Consider the following 19,870-nt stretch of genomic DNA (forward strand, 5'->3'; position numbering starts at 1 on the left):
TCGAACCCACTATTTCCCGAATGCAAGCTCAGAGCTGTGCGTCCCTGAAACACTCGGTTTACATAACATTAAAAAACATATTTCAGTCATTGAAAACCTACAGCCTGTTTTCCAGTCAGTGACCGGGTTAGGGATGGAATGAATGAGGCCCCATCTTGCGGCGAGGATAGGAATTGTGCCGGCTGCCGAAGCCTGTCGCACGCCTCTGGAGCAATGATTAATGAGTGGCAGGTGAAATGATAGTCGAGTGTGTTGCTGGAATGAAAGATGACAGGGAAAATCGGAGTACACGGAGAAAATCCTGTCCCGCCTTCGCTTTGTCCAGCACAAATCTGACATGGAGTGACCGTGATTTGAATCACGAAGCCCAGCGATGAGAGGTCGGTGCGCTGCCGCCTGAGCTACGGAGGCTACGTATACTTCAGTCATTATGTGTTCCAAATTAAAATGTAAACACTGTAAAACTGTTTATTTAAATGAAATGTCTTCATTGTTGTCAGCATAATCGCGCGAATTACGTCAAGATTCAGCTTACCACGTAGTGTCGTGCGCGAGCGGTGTCTGGATTAGCGTGGAATCCCATGTGAACACTCGATGCCGCGGAACGTAACAAAGACGTCTGGCTCTCCACAGCAACCGAGTGATTAGAAGTTCAAACTACTCTGTTACGTCTTCTTCGTGATAACACTAAAATAGTTCTTTTTTGCAGTTAATGTTTACCTGTCTAATATTATTGTTAATTGCCTGAGGGGAATAAGTTGAAATTTTATCATATTTATTTTTTACGTAGTATTCCCTGCCTGGCTACTCATTCCTGCCACCCAGGTAACGAAAATTTTGGGGGAGAACACTGCATACATCACGAATGAATTTGGACATATGTAATTATAGGTACTGAAGTTTGTACAACTCTTTCCACCATATGATATGAATGACTTATCATCACAAAGTACAGAAACATAAATTTCTTGGAAACTGAACAGATACTACTGTGAAGATGGACATTCTTACCAACTGTAAGTAGAGGAAGAGAGCTTAACACATATTTTCTGGACTCTGGCCTGGACATCCACCAATGATTTAATACTGCATGACTGAATACTTAGGCTGTCAATTTCACTCTCATGGCCCTATAACCTGTGGAGTGAAGGTGGTCTGTTCTGAGCCTGTGACAATAGAGGAACGTCCTCTGGGAGTCATATTTCAACAATCTGACTAGATATTTCCATTCCGCTTTTTTCCCAGGTTCATAAAACACTCCATGGCAAAACAGGTTATTTCCAGTCGGGTTCAAAAGGTGGGAGGATCAAAGATTCTAACATTCTCCTTCCGTCCCACTATGAAGAACGGACCAGGACGGCAAGAGCGAGTCTCACTGCACAACTCTCATATTACTGTGCTGTTTGTGGAACCCTGGTAGCACACACTTGCCACAATTTCCAAGGCATTTTTCTGCAAATCACGAATGACATCCTTTATCAAAACTTTCAAGCTTCTCAGAGGGTACAGTTCATCTGCAGAAAAAGTAAGCAACAGGTTGCTTCCATTTTCTTAGGAGATTTCTAATCATGAACACCAAGGCATGATCAGCAAATCTGTTGGTACGTCCTAGGTGTTCATAGACTTTGTACCCATCAATTTAATCCAAAGTCACATTGTAATGAAGTCCAGCAGACAAAGAACCGTCATTAAAAACGAGGGACCAAAATTTTTGATGACTAGCCTACTCTCAGTTCTGCCTCGAGATTCTAACACTTTGAAGAAAGCCATGTCAATTCCTACAGGAAATGAAGATGAATTAAGCATTTTGGTAAGGGTTCAACAGTATCACTTTTGGCAGTAGTAGTAGAAACGGCAATAATACAAGTGGCAGTAACAGTGGTAGAAGTAGCAGCAGTAGCAGCAGGAGTAGAGGCGGTGGGAGGAGTTGCAACAGAACTCGTAGCAACGGAAGGACCTGACCGCGGACCAGACTAGGATAAGCAAGCAAGCAAGCAAGCAAGCAAGCAAGCTTATTTCCTCCCCCACTATAGCGAATGCAGGGTATTGATTTTCAAATCTCATTACATCATCATTCATTCATAATCATATTTGGTTATTATGGTCCCTCTACAGTTCTTAAGGTAGGAAAAACAGGAATAAAATTACATTGAGCACGTTGTCCCCCTAAATTCGTTAAGCACTTGACTGTATTGAGGGATATTAAAGGACTGATTTTGCTCTGTTCATATTTGGTTGAAATTAATTAAGAAAATCTTTCTATTTTTGCAAATTTGATATTCACTGACTTCGAAAGTAGATCCCTACATGCTGAGAGGTACATGGACTAAAATTTTAAAAGGTACATTAAAATGTTCAGAATTTCAGCTACACTCTGCTTCTAAGAGATGTATAAATTTCAACTTACTAGACTCAGATTTAAGCAGCCCAAACTCGCGAATGAAATGCTACTGACTTTTGTGGAGACAATCGTTAGCTCACTCTGCATTGCACTATTTTAAACGACACGTTTGTAAATAAAATACTTTGAAACTGCGAACGCACCAAAGAATGTGCGGTTAGGACAGCAATTAATAATGTTATTTATTTTACGTCACGCTAACTACTTTTACGTTTTTTTTGGAAAAGCCGAGGTGCCGGAATTTAGTCCCGCAGAATTTATTTAGTTGCCAATAAATCTACCGACACGAGGGTGACATATTTGGGCATCTTCACATACCATTGGACTGAGCCAGGATCGAATCTGCCAAGCTGGAGTTAGAAGGCCAGCGCCTCAACCGTCTGAGCCACTCAGCCCGGCCGGAGAAAATGTACATAATGGTTTCCCTTCAGTGTAGCAATGCTGGTCCAAGTGGAGCAGGGTCAGTTTTTTCCAGGAACTCCGGTTTTCCATGTCATCTTTCATTATTGCAACTCTCTTCAATATAGTTTCGTTTCATTTGTCAGTCATTACTCATTGCCGCAGGTGTGTGCGACAGTTTTCGTCAGCAGGCGCAATTCCTAGCCTGGCCGCTAGATGGGGCCTTCATTCTATTCTTGAGAACCGAGGTTCACCCTCGTCTGCCAGTGGTGAATTTATCATAATTACCTTTGGAGAACAATTTGAAATGATCCACAGAAAAATCTGATAGGTCTCACTACTGTGAACTTTAATAATATTAATATTGATAATAATTACTTCTATCTCGGACAGAATCTTTGATAGAGGTCCTAGATAGCTGGAGCGGCGAAAATGTCTCTAACAAATCAAATCAAAATCAAAATCTCTTTATTTGCAAATGAGGTGTCTACCTCGGTGGCAAATAGTACACTAAAATACATTATTGTCAAGCACTAATTTTTAAATTAACAAGAGACAAAGAAAATTTTCCTAGAATACAATATTATACAATTTACGCTAATAATTTGTTCTATTAAACACATACAGTACATCACCCTTAATAAATTTATATTGTTTACAAAATTCTACTTATAATATCTTACAAACATAGCCAACTCATATACAGTATGTGAAATTACTTCTAATAATAATATACAACTGGTATAAGATTAAAATTAACATTGAATTTATTTACATATTTATATTTTACCCATTTTGGAACATAAGTAGCATAACGACCTGCTGCGTCTTAACCAGAGCCCCTTTTGCTACCACTTTTCAGAGTTCCTGAAGGGCCTTCACAGCTACCGTAGCGGTCCCAGGGCCCTCGAAGTCCACACTGTACTTCACCCCTACAGGCAGTCCCCTACTTGGGCTGTCCAAACTCCATAGACGAGGGGATGGAATTAATTTATTCACACACATTTTTTATTTACAATATCCTGCACTGGTCGAATGCCCTCTAACATTTCATTTATTTTCTCTGTTGTTGTTAATTCTCTTCTTGAATATCTGTACAGATTTTGGAAAAGGATCAAACACTACCCCTGGTAAACTGTTCCACTCCTTCACGCCCTACCCAATGAATGAATATTTACCCCAATCGCTTCTGCTAAAATTCCTTCTAATTTTGTACTTGTGGTCAGCTCTACCAATATAATTATTTTCCAACTGAAGCCTCTCACGGATATCTCTCCATGCTTCTTCTCCTGTATAGGCTCTATATAATCCTATAAGTCTAGTTTTCTCCCTTCTCTTACTTAAAGTTTCCCAACCAAGTTCCTTTAACATTTCTGATACACTACTCTTTCTCCTGAAATCCCCTGTTACAAACCTTGCTGCTTTCCTCTGCACACCATCTAGTTCTTTTATTAGGTATTCTTGGTGAGGATCCCAAACACTGTTTGCATATTCCAGTAATGGACGAACCATACTTAAGTAACTTTTTCTTTTAATTCTTTGTTGCATCCTTTAAGTAGCCTCATTATGACATGTAACGATCTGTATGCTTTCCCAACAATGTCATCAACATGACCCTTCCAGTGCAAATTACTTTCAAATCTCACACCTAAGTATTTGCACTTGCCATCTTTATGGATAACTACCTCATCCAAAGTATATTCAAATTCAGTTTTAAAGCTCCTGTTTGTAAATGTTGTAACAGTTGATTTGCCTCCATTAACCTTCATATTATTTTCTTCAACCCATTCTTGGATACTCTCAATGTCCCTTTGTAATTCTGAGCAATCCTCAATGTTATTTATTTCCCTATAAACAATTATGTCATCTGCATACAATCTTATTTTCGATGTTATATTGTTCCCTAAATCATTTGCGTATATTAAGAAAAGTAACGGACCGATTATACTACCCTGTGCAATTCCCTTCCAAACTTTCTCTTCCTGTGATATATAATTTCCTACCTTGACTTTCTGAACCCTTGAATTTAGAAATGTTCTTATCCAACGTATAACCCTTACGTCCAGTCCTATTCCCTCCAATTTCTTTAATAATATTCCATGTTCCTCTCTATCAAAGGCTTTGGAAAGATCTATGGCTATGCAATCTAACTGGCCTCCTGAATCCAACTGATCTGATGTGTCCTGCTGAAATCCCACCAAGAAAATTTCTTTCTAAATCCATACTGGCTCCTCATGAACAAATTTTTATCATCACATATCCCTCTGATGTACTTTGCTATTAAACTCTCCAGTATTTTACAAACTATACTGGTCAGGCTGATTGATCTGTAGTTCTCTGGTTTCCTTTTATCACCCTTTCCTTTATAAATTGGTATTATTATAGATTCCTTCCATTCCTTTGGTATTACACTATTATTTATGACATAGTCAAAGAGAAATTTTAAATAAGGCGCTATGTACCACCCCATCGTCTTTAATACCCCCCCAGTAATTTGATCACTTCCTGCTGGTTTTCCTTGCTGAAGCAGTTGGATTTCTCTGAAAATATCTTCATTTGTGAATGAGAAGCTTCTTGTTTCCCAATGTGTCTATCCCTCTCTATCTTCTGTTATGGTTTCCAAGTCCTGACAATCTTCTACTGATTCTCTGAATTCCCTACTGAAGAGGTTTGCTTTCTCAGTATCTGTTAAATAGTGTTCACCCCCTTCTTCCACCATTGTAGGAATTAGGATTCCTTTTCCTTTTTGATTCCTAATATATGAATACAGCTTTTTCCATTTCCCTTTGTGGTCATTACCCTCTTGAAGAATGCCATTCATATAATTCTCTTTTGCTTCCTTTTTCCCTCTATTCAGTTCCCTCATTAGCTGTTTTCTAGTTTCTCTATTCTCCCTACCCTCTTTGATTTTCCTGTTTACTATTCTAAATTTTCTTTTTAATTTTCTTATTTCCTTTGTATAATAAACAGGGTCTGAGGTCATTTTACCCTTCTTAACAGGTACAAATCTCTTCTCTCCTTCCCAAATGATTCCTTTAAATTTAGCCCAAAGTGTATCCACATTACTCCCTTCACTTATCCAACAACTGAATTGTGATTTAAGGTAAGTCCCAAATTCATCAACTTTAGTTTTTCTGTATAATTTCTTGTCTTGTGTGACCCTCTTATTAAGCCTTTTTGGTACCAGTCCTACATCCATTATTACAGCCTTATGGTCACCTATTCCTTCAATTACCTCAGTTTTATCAACAATTTCCCATGGTTTAACCAAGAATACATCTAGTAAGTTATTGAGACGAGTCGGTTCTTGTACTACTTGCGTAAATCCTCCCTCCCAAATTAACTTATTTGCCAGTTTCTGTTCATGGGCTTCACTTGCAGCTCCATTCCATTCAACTTCAGGCAAGTTTAGATCTCCCCCAATTATTACCGTATCATTATTATTGTTTTTATGAGTATAATCTATTATTTTCTCAAATATTTCCATGTCTCTTTCCTCTCTTCCAGGCCTGTATGTTCCTATAATTCCCACCTCCTTCATATTATGACAAACTAATTTTATCCCTAATATTTCATCCCTTTCATTGGTAAACCATTCATGTGAACAATAAGTTTCCTTCACCAGAATAAACACCCCCTCCCTTTTTATCTCCTCGGTCTCTACGATAGACTGTGTATCCTTCTGGAAATACTTCTCTATTACCCACCCCTTCTCTCAACCGTGATTCTACTCCTATCACCACATCATTCTCATAAGATTCCATCAATGTACCGAATTTTAATTGTTTATTTACTACACTCTGACAGTTTACCAAGAGCAATCTCAGACCTCCTTCCTCCCTAAAACTTGACTGTTGCAATTGGGTAACGTTTGACTCATGAGTTGAGAACGTCCCTGGAACCCAGATCCTTGTACATAGATCTTGATTTAAGGGTCTGGGTTTTCTGGCAAGTTTCCCTGTATGTGCCAGTTTAGTGGTATGGGTTTTCTTAAGTACAGATTAGTTTGCAAATCTCTGTTGATAATTGCAGCAATTTGTCAACAGAGATTTGCTTTTCCATTACCATTCAGATGTAACCCATTCCTAGTAAACATTTGCCTGCCAAGACCTAAAGTATCTACTACATAGACATTTCTAAAACTCTTACATAATCTCTTGATTTTTATATTTACATCATGTACAGCTTTGTTCACACATGAGTCCTCTAAAAGGTCATACCTAGGTGGCACATTAACTACAATTACTTTTGAGTCAGGTAGTTTGGAAATCTTACCTCTGAGAGTCATAATTATTTTCTCACCTTCATTTGCAGCAATGTCATTTGTACCACTCACAATTACCACATAATTGTCCTTCTCTAACACAGGATCACAACTTGAAAGGACGTCTTCAGTTTTGGCACCTGGTTTTATTAGTCCTAAAACCTCAGTTTCTGGATTCTGCAGCTCATCCTTGATGCCTTCTGCCATACCCCGCCCTTGACTGTCTGCGTAGAGATGAATCTTTGGCGATCTTGACTTTAGGTTGGTTTTCTTCTTCTGTAGGTTACCTCCACTGGATTTAAAATTATTTGGAAAACTTGGTATGTCTTCTTCTGGAACTTGCTGAAGTAACTGAAATCTATTTTGGCACTGCAAAGAGTTTTTTCCCGGTTTTAAGTTGTACGTAGTTTCTCCCATATGTTTAACATTAGGCCTAAAATCGCTACGCGTCACTTCCGTCCACGGCGATCTTTCTTCTCCAATGTCTTCTTTATCTTCCAGTTTCTTTATTCTGTCCTTTAAGCTTTCATTTTCATGTTTCAGAGCGCATAAATCTTCTTGTAGCACTCCTAAAATCTTAATTATAGTTTCATATGTCTCTCTTTTTTGTTGTTCTGCCTCACTATCGGTTTGTTTACACTCGGGACACAGCCACTCACTTTCTTCAATATCAGTCCTATTTACAATATTTGCACAACGAAAATGGTACCATTCATCACACTTACGACATAGAATCCCATTTTTAACTACTCTTCTGCATTTGCCACATTTTTCACTGCATCTTACACCATTATCTACTACGGATATCACAGACTCACACACAGTAGTCGCCATCTTACTTGACACCTCAGCTGCTTTGAACACAGCTGCCGCAATATTTGGATTCCTACAATGTCCAGCCACTCTTTGCAAATATCACGTCTATGAACAGGGAAATGATGAAATATGGTAAGATTCCCTGTTGCCGGACCTCCTCGCTATCGGCGTATATTCCGCAAATTTGAAACTTTCCATGTATGGTCTGAGGCATAAAAAAAGAAAATAACGAAAGGCATTGTCATCAGTGTATATTTTACTGCTAATTTCAATACCATCAAAACAATAGCAGCTTATCAGAAATAATTTAACATTACATCAACTGAATTTAATTAAATTAATTAAGACTATATTTCAGCCGAAGGGCCATAAGGTGACCTAAATATGCATGATACACATGTTACTGTTTTTAATAATAACCAGCACGTAAAAATCCTTTAAAAGGGTATTTTTGGGAGCAGACACAGCTATCAATCATCAATTTACGAACTACATAAACTCCTGTGGCCTAGTGTCCTTTTAAGAGGAAACTGTTTAAAAATAGAATCAAATATCCAGCAAAAATATTTTTAACAATAAAATGAATAGAAGATTGAGTAGACCGAAATGTTGGTGTTCTAATTTGTTGGAATTTCATTTACATTGGTGTGATATGCTTTTCATATTCTGACCTCAGGAGGTTAATATAATAAAAATAATAAGGAATTCTTACTTCAAATATCTTCTGCTTCTTCAAACAAGAAATTCCTGTCAGAATTTCACTGAAAAATACTCGAAGAGCATGAAAACGAAAATAAACAAGAAGATAAACTAAGATGACAAAGTGGACTGCTCTCAAAATTGGTCACCAAAGCGATAATTACGAATGTATTTCAGCCAAAAGGCCATAACGTGACATAAATATGCATGATACACATGGTATTGTTATTAATAACATACTCGCCTATAGTGAAATTGAAATGAAAAAGGCGGGTTGCAAGTTCAAAACATATTATACAAACTATCAACGTGATAAACGAAAGCGATAAACGGCCCAAACGACTGGGAATTCTCAACTCGAAATCGACCAATAGCAATCGCGAGATGCTTCTACCAATAGGACCTCCCGTATTTGTCACGTGAGGTGAGGTGACGTGCAGGCCTGAAGTAGTCAGTCTGAGCGGGGCCCTCGGAAGTGTAGGATCTATGCGAGTGACAGGTCCTGAGATCTACGACTGACTTCCAACTGACACACATATCAAACTGACACTAGCATTGAGACTGGGATTAAGTTATTCTGTACAGAGTAATAAGTAAGATACAAGATTGTGAGCGGTTGCAGGATGACCTCGATAGTGTTGATAGACGGACGGTGGGCAATGGTATGATGATAAACGGGGTTAAAAGTCAGATTGTGAGTTTCACAAATAGGAAAAGTCCTCTCAGTTTTAATTACTGCGTTGATGGGGTGTGTCGGGGATTGAGACGCCATCTTTGCCCTCTATCGGTGTATTATTCTGTGACAGAGACTCACAGAGAGTTGTGTATCTGTAAACCCAGAGAGTTTTGTACTAATAATAATAAAGGAATTTGTTTATAGCTTGTAAACGGTCGTTACTCGCGAGGAACTCCCGCCCATTTCTTGACCGGACAAAGATTAACGGCCATACAAACTGGACCAGAACCAGCATTAAGGACGAACCTGACAAAGGAGTTAGCAGTACGACAAAAGATCACAAACGATTTCTGGAAGCGCTGGACTAAGAAATACCTCATGGAGCTGAGGAGCTTTCACGAAGTTCGACGTCCTCGAGGTAACAGACAACATCTGAGAGTTGGAGACGTAGCACTCCTTCAAGAAGACAACCAACCACGACACATAGCGGAAATCCGAGCTGGAAGAGACGGAGTGATCAGAACCGTGATTCTTAAGGATTCAAAAGAGACTGTGGTAACTCGTCCAGTGCAACTGGTCATCCCCCTGGAGATAGACCAGGGTGGGGAGGATGTCGGGGATTGAGACGCCATCTATGCCCTCTATAGGTGTATAATTCTGTGACAGAGACTAACAGAGAGTTGTGTATCTGTAAACCGAGAGAGTTTTGTACAAACAACAATAAAGGTATTTGTTTATAGATTGTAAACGGTCGTTACTCGCAAGGAGCAAAATATAATAGGGTGAAAGTTCCTTTTGGGGATCGTTGTAAGTACCTAGATGTTAATATAAGAAAGGACCTTCATTGGGGTGATCACATAAATATGATTGTTAATAAAGGGTACAGATCTCAGCACATGGTTATGAGGGTATTTAGGGGTTGTCGTAAGGATGTAAAGGAGAGGGCATATAATTCTCTGGTAAGACCCCAACTAGAGTATGGCTCCAGTGTATGGGACCCTCACCAGGATTACTTGATTCAAGAACTGGAAAAAATCCAAAGAAAAGCAGCTCGATTTGTTCGGGGTGATTTTCGGCAAAAGAGTAGCGTTACAAAAATATTTCATGGTTTGGGCTGCGAAGAACTGGGAGAAAGGAGACGAGCTGCTCGATTAAGTGGTATGTTCCGAGCTGTCAGTGGAGAAATGGTGTGGTAGGACATCAGTAGACGAATAATTTCAGTGGTGTCTTTAAAAGTAAGAAAGGTCACAATATGAAGACAAAATTGGAATTCAAGAGGACAAATTAGGGCAAATATTCGTTTATAGGCGGGGGAGTTAGGGATTGGAATAACTTACCAAGGGAAATTTTCAATAAATTTCCAATTTCTTTGCGATCATTTAAGAAAAGGCTAGGAAAACAACAGATGGTTAATCTTCCACCTGGGCGACTGCCCTAATTGCAGATCAGTAGTGATTGTTTGATCGACTGATTGACTATTGTAATTCTGGATTCTGGGACACAGCTGACTGAGTCCACAGGGTAATCAACAGAGTATACAATACCACGGAGTAAAAGCTCCTTTTAAAAGTCCTCAATATGAGGGAACATTGATCCCTAACATTCCCCCCCCCCCACTCAATGTTAATCTCATATTTACATTTACATAACCTGAACATCTCAACATTTTAACAAACCAAGACCTTTCATACAATTGTCAAAAATGACATAAAGTACAGGCTTAGTTAACATATCAGCCAGCTAGTTTTCCATTTTCAATATATTCTACATATCATGCTTTCTTTCGCAAATTATAAGTGTATTTGATACTAAGGACGGAAGCTTGAAACAGAAAACCTTGAAAGTGTTCAGTATCACTGCATTGATCTTATGGCGTAGGAGCAGACTTTTTCGCAAATGGTCGGCTACACGAATTGGTTATTGAAATTACGAAATACAATTTCAATGCCACAAATACATTTGGAAATACACTAATCGAATCATTTTCGTATATGTATTTAGCTATCTCCTGGCAAATAACTACATCTACACTTTTAACGAAATCATAAAAATGTTTAATTATTTGTTTCAAAGATTCATCAAGATCAAGTCGGTAAAAATCATAAACAGTTATTAAGAGAAGTTTCATCCAGAGTACACGAAGCCTTACAGTCTGCTAGATACTGGAACAATGACTGAAATGTTTTGTAGGACTGAAGGCGATTATTAAGTCCACTACATAAACTATCAATTATCACCAAGAATGTTTCTACTTCAAATTCCTTTCTCCCTTTCAAAATAGTTTCGTTAAGGGCATTACGATCAGCATATCTCTTCTTTGATTGTCTCTCAGATGTGTGCTCAATACCTGTGAGATATTTTTCACATAACATTTTAGCTTCCTCTTCATATTTGTCAAAATGAACTCTTTCATTGATTGTGAATGTAACCAGAGACTCCAGAAGTTCACAGCCTGTTAACAAGTCTAGTGTAGGTTTCTGTAAACTCACACTAACTTTATCAAATCTTTCCAAAATTTCGTGCCAAACGACACACATAAACGCCGATTCAAGTTTCATGAACTTATTTTTTCAGTGATTTTGCTTCTCTCCGGGACTCATGTTTTTCTTCAGCATTCTCACATATAGTATCTAATACACACAAAATATTGTCATAGTTGATACGCAAGGCTTTCACTGCTTCATAATGACAACAACCATCTGGTTTGACTCAAACTCTTCAGTTGTAGAAGTTTGTAATTTAATTGCGGTTCCAAATTTCTCGACAACATAACCCATTTACGAGGAGAGTTTGAGAAATAAACATACAGTTATTGCAGGTAAGAGAAAAACTTCAAAGCTTCACGACAGGATTCAACAGCACTTACTCCGAAACCCATTTTACTGGCCAGACATATTCGCCGCATTATCACAAGAAAGACCTCGACATTGACTCAAAGGTATGCTTTTGCTATCCAAAAATAATTTTACTTCATTAAGCAATGAGTTTCCTGTGTGGTTTCTATAGCCTTAAAACAAAGGAACCTTTCTTTGAGTTCCCCAGAATGCAGATATCTACATACAATTGACAATTGGTTTACATGAGCACAATCCGGGGAAGAGTCTACTATCAGTGAATAGTAATTTGATTCTTTTATTTCACTTAGGATTGTATTTAACAACTTTTCCCTCATTAAATGAATCAGTTCTTTGGCAATTGTTTTTGATAAATATGAAGGCTTCCCTTTTCCTTCATTATTTTGAAATGTGCTCCTTCAGAAAAGGGTCAAACTGGGAAATTAGTCCAAGGATTCCTAAGTAATTCCCATTATTATGAGTAGTATAATTGGACAGTTCTGGCGCCTCCTCCCTAGGGAAATTTGAATTTTAGCGGGAAATTTGACTTTTGGCGGGAGATTTGAATTTTGGCGCGAGATTTGAATTTGTAAACAAAGCCACGTGCTTTTTGACAGCTGTCATTGACAACAACGCATCGCTAACCTCACTGCTGCCATCTTGACGGGATTAAAAAGCCTCAGTAGTGCCAACTTAACCTAACTAGCGTGAGGAAAACAAAGCCACGTGTTTTTTGACAGCCACGTGCTCTTAGACAGACAACAACGCATCGCTAACCTCAGTACTGCCATCTTGACGGGCCTAAACTTCAGTGGTACCAACTTAACTTAACTAGCGCGAGGTAAACAAAGCCACGTGTTTTTTGACAGCCACGTGCTTTTTGACAGACAACAACGCATCGCTAACCTCAGTACTGCCATCTTGACGGGCCTAAACCTTAGTGGTACCAACTTAACCTAACTAGCGTGTGGTAAACAAAACCACGTGCTTTTTGACAGCCACGTGCTTTTTTGACAGCTGTCAACCGCCATCTTTAATCACCGTCTTTAGCTACTTACCTTTGAAATGTGGTGGCCGTAAATTCCACGTGCTTTACAAACCCATGTGATTTTCTGATAGCTGTCATCCGCCATCTTTAATCCAAAGAGAACAGTGCTGCCCTCTATGTGGTGGCGGCAAATTCCACGTGCTCTTGTTTGGAAACAAATCAACATGCATTTTTGACAGCTGTCATCCCCCATCTTTAATCACCGTGCTGCCCTCTTTAGCTGCTTACCTTTGAAATGTGGTGGTGGTAAATTCCACGTGCTTTACAAACCTATATGCTTTTCTGACAGCTGTCATCCGCCCAGCAATTCTCTTTCTATATAATAATTTCGTGTGGCTATTTCTAGCCAAGTGCAGTCTAAAAAAATAAATCATAGTCTTGTTGTATCAGGAAGGGTAACTGTCTAAATCCCGGTCTTTCAGCGTCAGGAAGGGCAACCAGCCATACCGTGAAACAACAGTGTATGATGTAAGAGGCTAGATACTGCTTTGAGCATCTAGCTGTAAAACCCCGATTCTCGTGTTAGAAGTTGTAAAACAGATTCTTAATCCCAGTTATTTGACGTCAGGAAGGGCAACCGGTCTAAAACAATAGTGTATACTGCCAGTTTTGCGTCAGGAAGGGCAACTAGTCTTAAAACAAATTCCTGTGATTTAAAAATCTTAGTTTTGCGTCAGGAAGTGCATCCGGCTGTAAAACAATAGTTCGTGATACAGCGATTTAAAATCTAAGAAGAGCATCTAGCTGTAAAACCCCGATTCTCATGTTAGAAGTTGTAAAATAGATTCTTAATCCCAGTTCTTTGACGTCAGGAAGGGCAACCGGTCGAAAACAATACTGTATGATGTAAGAGGTTAGATACTGCTATTTAAAATCCTAGGAGGGTATCCAGTTGTAAGACAGATACTTGTGATTTAAAATCTCGCGTCAGGAAGGGCAGCCGTTCGAAAACAATAGTGTATGATGTAAGAGGCTAGATACTGCTTTTTAAAATCCTAGAAGGGCATCCTGTTGTAAAACGGATTCTTGTGATTTAAAATCTCGCGTCAGAAAGGGCAACCGGTCGTAAAACGAATTCTTGCGATTTAAAACTCACGCGTCAGGAGGGGGCACTCGGCTTTAAAACATGTTTTTAATCCCGGTCCTGCTACGTTAGGAACCACATCTAGCTGTAAAACAGGAGCTTCAAACATTTACAGTTTTAAGCTTTAGGAACGGGTTATGGGTTACATTTTCTGTTCTACTACATAGAACACTATCTTTGAAGTTGTATTGGCGCAGTCATTCAGAGCGATGTATGGAATGCATGTGTTAGCTGAAATTGTACACTCGGCTTCCGGCAGCACTAACCTTGAACGAAGACACGGTGTGCTGATAAGCAACTTGTAACTCACGTAGCCTGTGTAAGCTCCTAACATAAATTATCATGATTGTACGGAGAGGTTAGAACACACAGTGCTAGCATATAGCCCCCATCCTATCGAAAGAGCCTGCACGGCGCCGGCATGTAGGCTACTCCTGTTGAAGGAGCCTGTACAAGGTTTAACACCCCTCTATCAACAGCCCTTACTTAACGCTAGCTTTTTTGCACACCCGCCTCTTAGATCATACACCATAGTTTTACGACCGGTTACCCTTCCTGACTAGGATTTTAAATCGCAGTATACGCGGTAAATTTGTTGTAGCGGGTTTTATAATTAGATGTCCCGGTACCGGCATATAGCCTACTCCTACCGAAGAAGCCTGCACACAGCTTATTGCCTCCATCCGACAAATGAATCACCCTCAACGTCTTGTACTCAAAATCAGTTTCGAAGGAGTCTGCACAAGGTTTAACGCCCCTATCAACAGCCCTTACTTAATGCTGGCTTTTTTGCACACTCCGCCTCTTAGATCATACACCATAGTTTTACGACCGGTTACCCTTCCTGACTAGGATTTTAAATCGCAGTATACGCGATAAATTTGTTATAGCGGGTTTTATAACTAGATATCCTGGTACCGGCACATAGCCTATTCCTACCGAAGAAGCCTGCACAAGGCTTATTGTCTCCATCCGACAGATGAATCACCATCAACGTCTTGTACTCAAAATCATTTTCGAAGGAGTCTGCATAAGGTTTAACGTCCCTATCAACATCCCTTACTTAATGCTGGCTTTTTTGCACACCCCGCCTCTTAGATCATACACCATAGTTTTACAACCGGTTACCCTTCCTGACTAGGATTTTAAATCGCAGTATACGCGATAAATTTGTTATAGCGGGTTTTATAACAAGATGTCCCGGTACCGGCACATAGCCTACTCCTACCGAAGAAGCCTGCACACAGCTTAACGCCTCCATCCGACAGATGAATCACCATCAACGTCTTGTACTCAAAATCATTTTCGAAAGAGTCTGCGCAAGGTTTAACGCCCCCTATCAACAGCCCTTACTTAATGCCACCTTTTTTGCACACCCCGCTTCTTAGATCATACACCATAGTTTTACGACCGGTTACCCTTCCTGACTAGGATTTTAAATCGCAGTATACGCGATAAATTTGTTGTAGCGGGTTTTATAACTAGATGTACCGGTACCGGCACATAGCCTACTCCTACCGAAGAAGCCTGCACAAGGCTTATTGTCTCCATCCGACAGATGAATCACCATCAACGTCTTGTACTCAAAATCATTTTCGAAGGAGCCTGCACAAGGTTTAACGTCCCCTATCAACAGCCCTTACTTAATGCTAGTTTTTTTGCACACCCCGCCTCTTAGATCATACACCATAGTTTTACGACCGGTTACCCTTCCTGACTATGATTTTAAATCGCATTATACGTGATAAATTTGTTGTAGCGGGTTTTATAACTAGATATCCTGGTACCGACGCATAGCCGACTCCTACCAAAGAAGCCTGCACACAGCTTAACGCCTCCATCCGACAAATGAATCACCCTCAAACCCTCTTCAATCATTCTCGCTACTTCGGAAGATAGCGGGTTCGAACTCCTACTGTTGGAAGCCGTAAAAAATAGCAAATGCTAGGCGAGAGGCCTGCGCGATCGTCATACCGTGTAATTACATGATCTAGCTAAATGTAGTTTTAGCTCAATACCTTTAAGTGCCTAGAGGTAAGGAATACCGCGGATGTAGCTTAGTACCCTCCCGTTTAAGTCCAGAAGTCGAGGATCGCGCGCTAACTTTCCAAGGCTCGATCCGCTGCAGAACTCTTAAATTCTGACACCTCGGCATCAACAGGAGGTTCGATTCCGGCTTAAATACGTCAGCCTGCGGGACTTCAGGAGAGCTCTTGTTGCATAAACACTTCGTTCCGACTGTACTGCAGTTGTCAGCGATTTTCACATCCGCTTGGTAACAAGCAGCATATTTACTCGCTGCAGTCTGCGTGAAGCGCTCACAGTTCTCTGTATGCGTTTATCACGTACACATCTTCCGTCTAAGTACTGTGTGCTGTGAATATTATTTTTCAGCCTTTATCTTAAGGTAAGCTAGAACTGTTAGTTACTGTTTGCAAAGCAACTTCTACGCTAGGTAATAGACATCTACATTCATATATGTTTGTTCTTTTCTTTTTTAGGTACCGTTCGAGTTACAGGCTTGAAAGTACGCATTTTATTCATCCGAGTAATAGTCTGCAGCACATGCATTTTTAAGGTATGTTTTCGAACTTTGAGTTGTAAAGATAGCTAGGTTAACTGATGTACCCTACACTACATTCATATATGTTCTTTTCTTTTTAGATTCGACCAGAATATTATCATTCGAGTTTCAGGCTTGAACGTACGCATTTTATTTATCCGAGTAACAGTCTGCAGCACGTGCATTTTTAAGGTATGTTTTCGAACTTTGAGTTGTAAAGACAGCTAGGCTAACTGATGTACCCTACACTACATTCATATATGTTTGTTCTTTTCTTTTAGGTACGACCAGAATATTATCATTCGAGTTACAGGCTTGAAAGTACGCATTTTATTCATCCGAGTAACAGTCTGCAGTGCGAAGATTTTAAGGTATGTCTGACCTCTATTCGTTGAAACTTGGTTTCTTCCGAACATCGTAACTTTAAGCTAATCATAAATAGTTGTTCTCTTCAATCCTCATGCTATAGACGAGGTTAATCTTATAATTTCAAACACGCACACATAGCTATGTCTGTCCTCAACAGGCTGAAATTTGGTTTCTTCTAAAACATCGTAACTTTAAGCTAATCATAAATAGTTGTTCTCTTCAATCCTAATGCTATAGACGAGGTTAATCTTATAATTTCAAACACGCACACATAGCTATGTCTGTCCTCAACAGGCTGAAACATGGTTTCTTCTAAAACATCGTAACTTTAGTCTATTGATAAATAGTCGTTCTCTTCAATCCTCATGCTATAGACGAGGTTAATCTTATAATTTCAAACACGCACACATAGCTATGTCTGTCCTCAACAGGCTGAAACTTGGTTTCTTCTAAAACATCGTAACTTTAGTCTATTGATAAATAGTCGTTCTCTTCAATCCTCATGCTATAGACGAGGTTAATTTTATAATTTCAAACACACACATAGCTATGTCTGACCTCAACAGGCTGAAACTTGGTTTCTTCTAAAACATCGTAACTTTAGACTATTGATAAATAGTCGTTCTCTTCAATCCTCATACTATAGACGAGGTTAATTTTATAATTTCAAACACACACATAGCTATGTCTGTCCTCAACAGGCCGAAACTTGGTTTCTTCCGAACATCGTAACTTTAAGCTTATCATAAATAGTTGCTCTCTTCAATCCTCATGCTATAGACGAGGTTAATCTTATAATTTCAAACACGCACACATAGCTATGTCTGTCCTCAACAGGCTGAAACTTGGTTTCTTCTAAAACATCGTAACTTTAAGCTAATCATAAATAGTTGTTCTCTTCAATCCTCATGCTATAGACGAGGTTAATCTTATAATTTCAAACACGCACACATAGCTATGTCTGTCCTCAACAGGCTGAAACTTGGTTTCTTCTAAAACATCGTAACTTTAGTCTATTGATAAATGGTTGTTCTCTTCAATCCTCATGCTATAGACGAGGTTAATCTTATAATTTCAAACACGCACACATAGCTATGTCTGTCCTCAACAGGCTGAAACTTGGTTTCTGCTAAAACATCGTAACTTTAGTCTATTGATAAATAGTCGTTCTCTTCAATCCTCATGCTATAGACGAGGTTAATTTTATAATTTCAAACAAACGCATAGCTATGTCTGACCTCAACAGGCTGAAACTTGGTTTCTTCTAAAACATCGTAACTTTAGTCTATTGATAAATAGTCGTTCTCTTCAATCCTCATACTATAGACGAGGTTAATTTTATAATTTCAAACACACACATAGCTATGTCTGTCCTCAACAGGCCGAAACTTGGTTTTCCGAACATCGTAACTTTAAGCTAATCATAAATAGTTGTTCTCTTCAATCCTCATGCTATAGACGAGGTTAATCTTATAATTTCAAACACGCACACATAGCTATGTCTGTCCTCAACAGGCTGAAACTTGGTTTCTTCTAAAACATCGTAACTTTAAGCTAATCATAAATAGTTGTTCTCTTCAATCCTCATGCTATAGACGAGGTTAATCTTATAATTTCAAACACGCACACATAGCTATGTCCGTCCTCAACAGGCTGAAACTTGGTTTCTTCTAAAACATCGTAAATTTAGTCTATTGATAAATAGTCGTTCTCTTCAATCCTCATACTATAGACGAGGTTAATTTTATAATTTCAAACACACACATAGCTATGTCTGTCCTCAACAGGCTGAAACTTGGTTTCTTCTAAAACATCGTAACTTTAAGCTAATCATAAATAGTTGTTCACTTCAATCGTCATGCTATAGACGAGGTTAATTTTATAATTTCAAACACACACACATAGCTATGTCTGACCTCAACAGGCTGAAACTTGGTTTCTTCTAAAACGTCGTAACTTTGGTCTATTGATAAATAGTTATTTTCTTTAATCTGCATGTCATAGAAGAGGTTAATCTTATAATTTCAAACTCACAGCAATGTCCGACCTCTATACGTTGAAACTTGGTTTCTTCCGAACATCTTAACTTTAAGCTAATCATAAATAGTTGTTCTCTTCAATCCTCATGCTATAGACGAGGTTAATCTTATAATTTCAAACTCACAGCAATGTCCGATCTCTATACATTGAAACTTGGTTTCTTCCGAACATCGTAACTTTAGTCTATTGATGAATAGTCGTTCTCTTCAATCCTCATGCTATAGGCCTGGTTAATTTTATAATTTCAAACACACATAGCTATGTCTGACCTCAACAGATTGAAACTTGGTTTCTTCTAAAACATTGTAACTTTAGTCTATTCATAAATAGTCGTTCTCTTCAATCCTCATGCTATAGAAGAGGTTAATCTTATAATTTCAAACTCACAGCCATGTCCAACCTCTATACGTTGAAACTTGGTTTCTTCCGAACATCGTAACTCTCGCCTAATCTCTATCGGTCGTTCTCTTTTCAGATGTTCCCCTGCTGCGAGGAATGTAATGTAACGTTTACAAGGCGCCATATGAAATCAAAACACCCTAGCATAACATCTGCTTTATGTAAAGTTTGTAGTGTGTATTTCGCTAACGTAGAGCGATACGAGGCTCACTTAGTAGAGGTACATCAAATATCTACTTGCCCTCAGGTAGTAGTAGGGAAAAAGCGTGCAGCTACTG

Source organism: Anabrus simplex, chromosome 1, assembly GCF_040414725.1.
Source record: "Anabrus simplex isolate iqAnaSimp1 chromosome 1, ASM4041472v1, whole genome shotgun sequence".
Lineage (NCBI taxonomy): Eukaryota > Metazoa > Arthropoda > Insecta > Orthoptera > Tettigoniidae > Anabrus > Anabrus simplex.